The following is a 10,712-nucleotide window of genomic DNA, read 5'->3' as shown; positions in this document are numbered from 1 at the left end:
CGAAATTGGCCTACAATCGAGGCTCTAGGCTCGTGACTACAATTTAAGATGGCGGGTCGAGTATTGCGACTATGGTTCTTGGTAGAGGATCTTAGCTGTAATGGTTGGGGTAGCAACTCTACAAGAGCATAATTCATTCTTAGGTAGAGGATTCTTCAAATTCCTTAGCCTGGTACCACTATGGGAGACATAGGAGAAAATTAAGTTGCTATAATAATTAAATAGTAGATAAGTCACAACAACATCCTATAATAACACGCACCAATGTTATTGAATTCCACAATTTAGAAAAATATTTAAAATGATAATAATAATTATATCAACTTTAACTCACATGCTTGACTAACTATCACTCTATTTAGACTCGAAACTCCACATAACCTACCAAAACCTATACAAAAGAAGTAATTAATACATTTCTAACTCCAACCAAAAACAACATTATACAGTTGTGGAAATTATATGAACTTTACATGTCACTTATGTTAAAAGGTTATTAAATGTTTAGGGATAGCTATAAATTTATTTGACTTCTATAGCGAGAGGGAACTTGAACTTTTGCATCTACGACATCGAGCCCATTGTTTTCCCATTATTGTGTTGGGAAACCATGATTGTGCCATGCCTTTGTCTCCTAGGATAAAGAGATAATAAGAAAGCAAGCATTCTTAAGAACATAATATCATTTTATGGATTTTGAAATTTATGATCATTTTAACTGAAAAACTTGAAGTCTTCAGGTAGCATGGAAATGTAATTAAACTCTATGCTACAGTCTACTAGGATTTAGGGGATGATAAGAAATTAAGGAAATGTGAATTACAATTTTTTGACAGTTTTTTCTTTTATTTCTGATCGAGAGTACATTGATCAGAATAGTTCATTACCTATTCTTCAACTCGAGAGCCCAAGACTTCCCTGCAATATTTCTAAATCCTCTTCTAGTTCTGTTGGGAATAAGCATGAATACTCCATGACAAGTTTATTGGAATCTGCAGACATGGAGATGCTTTTACCGCACTCAACATTTACAAGGCCTCATGATCAACAACAACTAGGTGAATTTTATGGTGATGAGCAGGTTTACACGGACTTGAGAATGGTAAATAAATGCTGCATCAACGACTGTCTAATTCTAAAAGCCAATATTGGAGGAGATAAATTTGTAGGTCCCCAATAGATTGATAATTTCCCTATATCATGTCGTTAGGACCTGTTTCAATTTTCCATCTTTTGTAAAACCTTCATCAAGACAGGATTGCCAATCAATTGTGGGTTCGAATGCATATACATTCTTACAAGTTTTTGTTATCAAGGAAGCCAATTCCAATTGTACAAGGGTATTGAAATTGCGGAGCTAACGACCAGATATGAATTGAATTTTCCACCATTTAATGGGATTAAAGAGTTTGGATTTAAATGTTGGAGAGTAAACTCTCTTGTAGGATGGAGAAATCTTGAACATTTTTCTTTTGCCTCCTAATATGTCATGAAATGAAGTTCCAACCAAGGATCTTGCATGTTTGAATTCAATGAAATGAATGTATTTTCAACAAATATAAGTGTGTTGCCTTCTTATATTCAAGGTTGCTTTCCAAAATTGTAAAGGTTTGGAAATTGTTTTTTCATTTAGATTTAAAATGGCTTTGTTGTTAGCTTTAAAAAAATTGGAATTTATTCCTTTTTTTCCCATAAAGAACAGAGATTTCAGGTAATTAAAATCACTATTTGGGAACTTTAAATGTTGAAACCACCTTAAAATAACATTTAAAATGATTTTGTTTTTCTTTAATATTTTTTCATATTCTCTCTAGAGAAACAATAGTTGGAATTATTGACATATAGTCTGTATAGAAATAATATGTTTTTAACCTCAGCTATTGTCCTTGAAGAGACAAAAATGTAACTGTCTCTAAAGAGACAAAAATGAAATTGTCTCTAAAGAGACAAAAATGAATGTGTCTCTACAGACAAAAATGAAAGTGTCTCTATAGAGAAAAATGAAGTTGTCTCTAGAGAGACAAATGAAATTGTCTCCTAAGAGACACTAATGTCTTTGTCTTTATAGAGACAAGAATAATATATGTTCTATATTGTCTTTATAGAGAGAATTCTTTAAGACAATAATTTTGAGACACTCGCTTAAAGACAATAATAAAGAAAATACACAAGTTTCTTTTTGTCTCAAGTTAAGACAATTGACTAAAAAATTGTCTTAAATATTGTCTGAAAACACCCCCTAGATGTAGTAGTCTGGGTTTACAAACCCTTGATTCGGTTTATCTCTCTATTTCTTGCGTTGTTCCATTGTTGCCTTCCTATATACAATGGTAGCCCCTTGCTCAAAGTGGTACAATTTTCTCTGCAAATGTCCCATTCAACAATGGTTTTTGAAACACCTACAAGCATTAAGTTGTGTCACGTAAAGTTCTAATTGATGATAAAGTGACTATTGTGACTCATGCTCACCATGACAACACATTAGAGAAGCAACTTACAACCGAGGCTCTAGGCTCATGACTACAACTTAAGATGGATCTACAACTTAAGATGGAGGCTCTACTATTACAACTATGGTTCTTGGTTGGGTAACAACTCTACAAGAACATTCATCATTCTTAGGTAAAAGATTCTTCAAATTCCTTAGACATAACAGGAAATTAAATTGCTATAATAATTAAACACTAAATAAATAACCATAACACCCTATAATAACACACAACAATGTTGTTGAATTCCACAATGTCGAAAAATCTTTAAAATGCTAATAATACCAAAACCTATACAAAAGAAGTAATTAATACATTTCTAATTCCAACCAAAAAACAACATACTACAGCTGTGAAAATTATATGAACTTTACATGTCACTTCTCTTAAAAAGTTATTTAACGTTTAGGGATAGCTGATAATTTATTTGAGTTCTATTGCGAAGGGCATTTGTCCTTTTGAATCTGTTACATCAAGCCTACTGTTTTCCATTTTCCATTATTCTGTCTGGCATATTTCAGTCATGATTCTGTCATGCATTTGTCAGCCATTTCTTTGAAATTCGAGTTTGCACTAAAGTTGCTTTCGCTTTACGCATATGGATACCCCAAAAGTTTTGTGCTTCGCTGGTCCAAAATTTAATTAAATTTCTATGATAATGGATTTAAATTTTACATTCTTCTATATAGATATCACAAGATTTACGGACATTGTTGAATTACAGATATGGAAACTAGACTGTTTTAATAAATCAAAGACTACAGAATTTTACATGAACTTAGCACACTTCGGTATCATTCACTGACTCAAAGCCCGAGTCGTCATTTGATATGGCACCATACAACCAAGTGTGCAAAATAACGAAAATACGATGCAAATTTTATCACAGAGGATAAAGAGTTTGGTCGGCCTCGGCCAAGTCATACATTCAACTGCATTTCGATATCTTGGTCATCCAAGGGGCACTTTGGTTTTTCGACGTCGCTCCTCTCTTTCATAAAGTCGCGTTGTTTGCCTCCATCCATCTTTTCATTTTCGACGCGTTGGCCCTTTTTGGCTCGATAAACACAGAATAAAATCATCTGAGCCAACCCTAATGGCACACCGACAAAGTTTGGTGCCTGCAAAAACAAAGTATGATTCAGCTATAGCTTATTATGTCAGTCAGAACAAGAAACACTATACGCCCGAGGAATTTTCTGATATAAAATAGTAACCTTACCATGATGATGATATCCTTGCTAAGAGCGCCATATATCATCCACAGCACACTTCCGATGAAAGCAAAGAAGGAGAAATAGAAGCTCCCTAATATTGCTACAAAAACCACATCCAAAGAAGCTTGAAATATTCTACAAAGGACATAAAGTGAAAATGTCAGCAACACCGATCAATAGAGGATTGCAGTGGTTGACGAAGTGATTATTGTGACAAAAGAACTAGAGGATTTTGATATTGCAATATTAATTTAAGAAGTCATGGAAGGGCCTATCGATGTAGAATAATAAATGTAAGACATGAAGAGTGTAGTTGTCATAAAGAATATAAACAAATTTAATAAAGAAATTTTCGAAGAAAATAATGATTTTGTATGAGATGAAGAGAGAAAACATGGTGAAGAAAATGAAGATACACATGTACATGATGAAATTGAAACCACCTTTGTTATAAAAACCCTTTTGTTCCCCCGATGTAGATATCACTATATGAATTTGTTTATCTAAATTTACGTAAAAATTCAAATGATGGTTGGGATGTAGGAGTCGACATGGATTCAGAATTTGAGGAGGAAAGGTTGCTTGTGCAGTGTTTAAGGCAAGTTAAGTGCACCTCATAATTGTACCTTACATATCCCATGACAAATTAAATGACATTAAAAATAGATAGTAAATTTTTGTGTGGGCAACCTAAGTGGTGGAAATTATATGAACTTTACATGTCACCTATGTTAAAAGGTTATTAAATGTTTACGGATAATTAATAATGTATTTGTCTTCTATAGCGAGAGGGCAGTTGAACTTTTGCATCTACGACATCGAGCCCATTGTTTTCCCAATATTCTGTCGGGTGGCGATCATTCTGTGATGCATTTGTCTCCTAGGATGAAGTGATAATAACCAAGCAAGCATTCTTAAAAACATAATATAATTTTATGGATTATGAAATTTATGATCATTTTATCTGAAAAAGCAGAAGCATTCAGGTAGCATGGAACTATAATTAAACTGTATGCTACAATCTACTAGGCCTTAGGGGATGATAGGAAATTAAGGAAATGTGAATTTTGATTTTTTTTAATGGGATTCAGGGTTTGGGATTTGGGATTTAAATGTTGGAGAGTAAACTCTCTTATAGATTGGAGAAATCCTGAACATTTTTTTTTGCATCATAATATGTTATGAAATTTAGTTCCAACTAAGGATCTTGCATGTTCGAATTCAATGACATGAATGTATTTTCAACAAATATACGTGTGTTGCCTTCTGATTTTCAAGGTTTCTTTCCAAAGCTGTAAAGTTTTGGAAATTGTTTTTTCATTTATATTTAAAATGACTTTATTGTTAACTTTAAAAAAATTGGAATTTATTCCTTTCTTTTCCATAAAGAACAGAGATTTCAAGTAATTAAAATCACTATTTGCGAACATTAAATGTTGAAACCACCTCAAAATAAAATTTAAAATGATTCTGTTTTTTTTTTATAATATTTTTTCATATTCTCTCTAGAGAAACAATAGTTGGAATTATGGACTTAGATTCTGTATAGAAATAGTATGTTTTTAATCTCAGCTATTGTCCTTGAAGAGAAAAAAATGTAATTGTCTCTAAAGAGACAAAAATGAAAGTCTCTCTATAGACAAAAATGAAAGTGTCTCTATAGAGACAAATGAAACTGTCTCTTAAGAGGCACTAATGTCTCTATCTTTATAGAGACAAGAATAATATATGTTCTATATTGTCTTTATAGAGACAAATTTTTAAGACAATAATTTTGAGAAACCCGCTTAAACACAATAATTAAGACAATACACAAGTTGTTTCCTTTTTTCTCAAGTTAAGACAATTGACTCGAAAATTGTCTTAAATATTGTCTGAAAACACCCCCCACATGTAGTAGTGTGGGTTTACAAACCCTTGATTCGGTTTATCTCTCTATTGCTCGCTTTGTTCCATTGTTTCCTTCCTACATATGATGGTAGCCCCTTGCTTAAAGTGGTAGAGTTTTCTCTGCAAATGGCCCATTCAACAATGGTTTTTGAAACACTTCCCAGCATTAAGTTGAGTCACATAAAGTTCTTATTGATGATGAAGTGACTACTGTGACTCAATCTCACCATGACAACACTTTAGGGAAGCAACTTACAATCGAGGCTCTAGGCTCGTGACTACAACTTAAGATGGAGCTACAGCTTAAGATGGGGGCTCCACTATTACAACTATGGTTCTTGGTAGAGGCTCTTAAGGGCAATGGTTGGCTAACAACTCTACAAGAACATCCATCATTCTTAGATAAAATATTCTTCAAATTCCTTAGCCATAGGAGGAAATTAAATTGCTATAGTAATTAAACACTAAATTAGTAACCTTAAACCCCTATAATAACACACAACAATGTTGTTGAATTCGACAATGTATCATTTTTTTTTAAATGCTAATAATATTTATACCAATATTAATTCACATGCTTTACTAACTGTTAATATTTAGACTCTAAACTCCACATAACCTACCAAAACCTATATAAAAAAAATAATTAATACATTTGTAATTCCAAAAAAAACAACATACTGCAGTTGTGAAAATTATATGAACTTTACATGTCACTTCTTTTAAAAAGTTATTTAATGTTTAAGGATAGCTAATAATTTATTTGAGTTCTATAGCCGAGGGCATTTGTCCTCTTGCATATGTTGCATATGTTACATCAAGCCTACTGTTTTTCGCTTTCCATTATTCTGTCTGGCATATTTCAGTCATGATTTCGTCATGCATTTGTCAGCCATTTGTTTGAAATTCGAGTTTGGGCGTGGATCGCATTCGAAGCTGAGAGTTGCACTAAAGTTGCTTTCGCTTTACGCATATGGATACCCCAAACGTTTTGTGCTTTGCTGGTTAAAAATTTAATTAAATTCTATGATAATAGATTTATATTTTACATTCTTCTATATAGATATCACAAGATTTACGGACACTGCACAAGATTTACGGACATTGCTGAATGACAGAAATGGAAACTGGACTGTTTTAATAAATCATAGAGTCCACAGAATTTTACATGAACTTATCACACTTCGGTATCATGCAGTGACTGAAAGCCCGAGTCGTAATTCGATATGGCTGCACAGTAGCAAGTGTGTAAAATAACGAAAATACGATGCAAATTTTATCGCAGAGGATAAAGAGTTTGGTCGGCTTCGGCCAAGTCATACATTCAACTACATTTCGATATCTTGGTCATCCAAGGGGCATTTTGGTTTTTCCACGTCGCTCCTCTCTTTGATAAAGTCCCGTTGTTTGCCTCCATCCATCTTTTCGTTTTCAACGCATTGGCTCTTTTTGGCTCGATAAACACAGAATAAAATCATCTGAGCCAACCCTAATGGCACACCGACAAAGTTTGGTGCCTGCAAAAACAAAGTATGATTCAGTTGTAGCTTATAACGTCAGTGAGAACAAGAAACACTATACGCCAGAGGAATTCTCTGATATAAAGTAGTAACCTTACCATGATGATGATATCCTTGCTAAGAGCGCCATATACCATCCACAGCACACTCCCAAGGAAAGCAAAGAAGGAGAAATAGAAGCTGGGCATGAATTCCACGCTCTTGGTTTGAATTACCGTTCTTTGCAGTTTAAGAAACTGTGTAAGAAATATTAACAATAAATGCCATGTTGTACACGTAACAATAACTAAATCTAAACGATAGATGACACATTAAAAAGAGCTAATGCATTATAAAGCTTACAATTACAGATAGTGGAGAAGCGTAGAGAATGACAGTTGCCACTATTCCTGCCGTTCCTACAACGGCCTTCCTTTTGTAGTGATCATGGACAGCCAAAAAGGAAGTTATTGCAATAGTTCCAAACACCATCAACACGCCTATACCATTCCTACCATCTTCCTCTGCAAGAAATATTGATTATGAAATGCCAAATGATTCCAAGGATCTATGTCATGTTGATTGACAAAAATAGGCCTTCTTGAACCCCGGCACTCTTCAAAACAATTTGCAGCAAATAAATATGACAAGATAATACCTTGGGTTTAGGTGGAGCGAAAGTGAGATAGATGCAAATAAAACAGCACTCAAGCAGGGTGCCAACAGCATTGACAACCATAACAACAATGTTATCCCACCCATTGCTGATTAGAGGCGATCCATACCGCATGTACAGAATGCAGTTGTACAACGCTATTGCATATGGAAAGCCTGAAAAATCTCCGTACTTCCCATATGGATCACCTTCTTGAATGTAGTTCTGTTCAGGGTTAAAATATTATCATCGTGTATTAATACCATGAACCTCTTTGCATTTCTCATTTGAATAAATCGCTTAAACCTATTACTATTCAAGGCGATTACACTAAAAATAATATCAGAAATTAATAATATGGGTTATGCGGTGATAACTATTATACTTACATAGGTGCTCCATACATAAGAAGAGCAATGGCACTTACTGTAAAGTCATGTAAGATAAACCAGACGCTGACGTTACAATATAGTTCAGCTACAATCAATCTAAACATTCAATCTATAGTTCCCAGTCCAACTAGAAAACTATGACGTTTATAATAATAGAAAAAAGAGAGCAAACATTATATTGCGGGGTATGGTAGCGTTGACGAACCTAGAATGCCAACCCCTAGACGTACAAAGTTATTCATCGTTTCTATGTTCTGGAAACGTGAAACTCTGTGTTTGTGGGATGGCTAAAATTAGAAGCAAAAAACGAGGGGTGAAGATACTAGAGTGTGGGGTGCATACTTATATTTTTTGGTGTAAATTTTACTTTCATTCGTTGCAAGGTTCCGGGAAGGTGATCTCTGCGGCTCCCTGCACGAATATTCTCACCTATTCGACAACAGAGCAAGGGACGAGATGGTAGCATAAAAAAATCACAAAGGCTGGGTAAATATTCGAGTACATTAGGGTAAAAAAGCACAGATCCGCATCGATTATGTTATTCCATTGGGTTAGGTTCATCTGGTTTGGTTTTGTTTAGTCTAATTAGCTTTCCAATTTTCCCACGTGGAAAATAATGAGAATTTTCATATGATTTTGGTAAAACTAGGCAAATTTTTTTGTAAATATAGGTTACATTTGTCAAGCTCTAAAATTTTGGGGGTCATAGTTTTTGATACCAAGTTCTAAAATTTTGGTAGCCTATAGCTTTTGATGATACTAAATCCATTTACATTACTAAAAACACAATTAGAAAGCTTTAAAATTTAGGTGGCCAAGAGTTTTTGATGTCAAACTCCAAAATTTTGGTGGCCCAAAGTTTTCAATAATACTAATTCCATTTTTCACATAAAATCAATTAGAACACTCTAAAATTTTGGTGGCCTAGAGTTTCTGATATCAAACTCCAAAATTTTACAAATGTCTAGGGTTTAGTGTCCCAAAGTTTAGTTTATTGTCTAGGGTTTGATTTAGTTTGAAAATGCCACTCACTGCTGCCTTTAGAAATGCTTTGATGGTTGTTTCCTTTTAATTTCTGCTGGCTTTTCTTTACTTCATTCTACCTAGGTACGCATTAGCATTATTTTCATTTAATTGAGAGTTAAAAAAAATGTTTTCTATTCATTTTTATTATTTTGGTGCCTTTATCATATATGGTTTTTTTACCTTATAAGTTTATAATTCCAATTAAAAAATAGAAATCAATAAAATTAAGGTTTTGAGTACCATGATATCCTCTATATTATATTGTAAATAATAGAATTTATTGATGATAAAAATAAGAAATATAGATCTAAAAATCTAATTAGTTTACATTTGAATTTTTTGAAATAAAATTTATGTAGCTCAAATTAAGTATATATATATATATATATATATATATATATATATATATTCCTCATTCTTGATGAAATATCAATTTGACCTAGAATCTTAAAATAATCTACTTTACAATTAAAATCATCATACCTACAAATTTTCTATGTCTTCCAATCAGTTTCAACATTATCCTACATCTAAATTAAATTGTTTACATACTATTTTCTTAATACATAGCCTAGAACTTTCAAATGCATTTTTAATAGTGATATACAACTACCAAGTAAAACAGGTTATTATAAACACTCACCATAAAACTAATAAAAACCATGTTATTATAAACTTAGATATTTACATAGTCCTCTCATTATCTTGACAACAAATACTCCTAATCATAAAATATCATCCTTCCCTAAATCATAAAATATAATTACCCTTTAAGTATTGTACACACAATGCTCAGACAACATGAAATATAAAGCATGAAAGGATATAAAATTCTAAAATCACATAGTTTGTGTTCCCTGATGTCATTGAAAATGGTAAGGTCGTTAGAGAGTAATTCAGCTCTTATCTGGGAACTATAACTAAGTTAAGGTGGTGAGAGAGTAAGTGAGCTCTTATCTGGGAATTATAACTAAGTTATCTATTATGAGGATACAAAAAAATTCTAACTGAGTTCTCTATTCTCCAAGGTAGGCGTGGGATTCAGGGTAGTGAGAAAGAAGGCGAGGTAGTATAGTTCATGCAATGGGTAGGGTAACAGCAGAGAATATTTGATTTTCGTCACCCCACTATTTTGAGCATAAAGTTATGGGTTAATGAAGAATAATATAAGAATATGCTTATGAAGTTTAGGAGTCCACCTTAAACATGTAAATAATATTAATGATAATATATATTATATTATATTATATTATATTATATTATATTATATTATATTATATTATATTATATTTCATTCCAAATTAGTTTTATGTTACCATCATGTTACTCACTAACAAAGTAAAAGCCATTACACGAACAATTTTTCATTTAATAGGTACTATGATAAATGTAATTGATATATTATATCAATTATATTAATAAATTTGGTTCAAAATATTGATAGGTATTAATGGTATAAATTTAATAATTATTATTATATTAATATATCCATAATAATAAAACAAATATTATAATATTACAAAAATAATTATAGTAATTATAAT

General features: G+C 32.5%; 1 pseudogene; it reads right to left on the bottom strand.

Moving 5' to 3' along the window:
• Nucleotides 1-3,409: 3,409 nt before the first annotated feature.
• On the bottom strand, nt 3,410-8,384 carry LOC149260105 (bidirectional sugar transporter SWEET3b-like; annotated as a pseudogene).
• Nucleotides 8,385-10,712: the final 2,328 nt, after the last annotated feature.

This window comes from Pinus tabuliformis, chromosome 6, assembly GCF_031772625.1.
Source record: "Pinus tabuliformis cultivar Carrire ecotype Pingquan chromosome 6, CPIR1, whole genome shotgun sequence".
In the NCBI taxonomy this organism is placed as follows: domain Eukaryota; kingdom Viridiplantae; phylum Streptophyta; class Pinopsida; order Pinales; family Pinaceae; genus Pinus; species Pinus tabuliformis.
The sequence above is the reverse complement of the archived record's forward strand: the minus strand, read 5'-3'. Positions and strand labels throughout refer to the sequence as shown.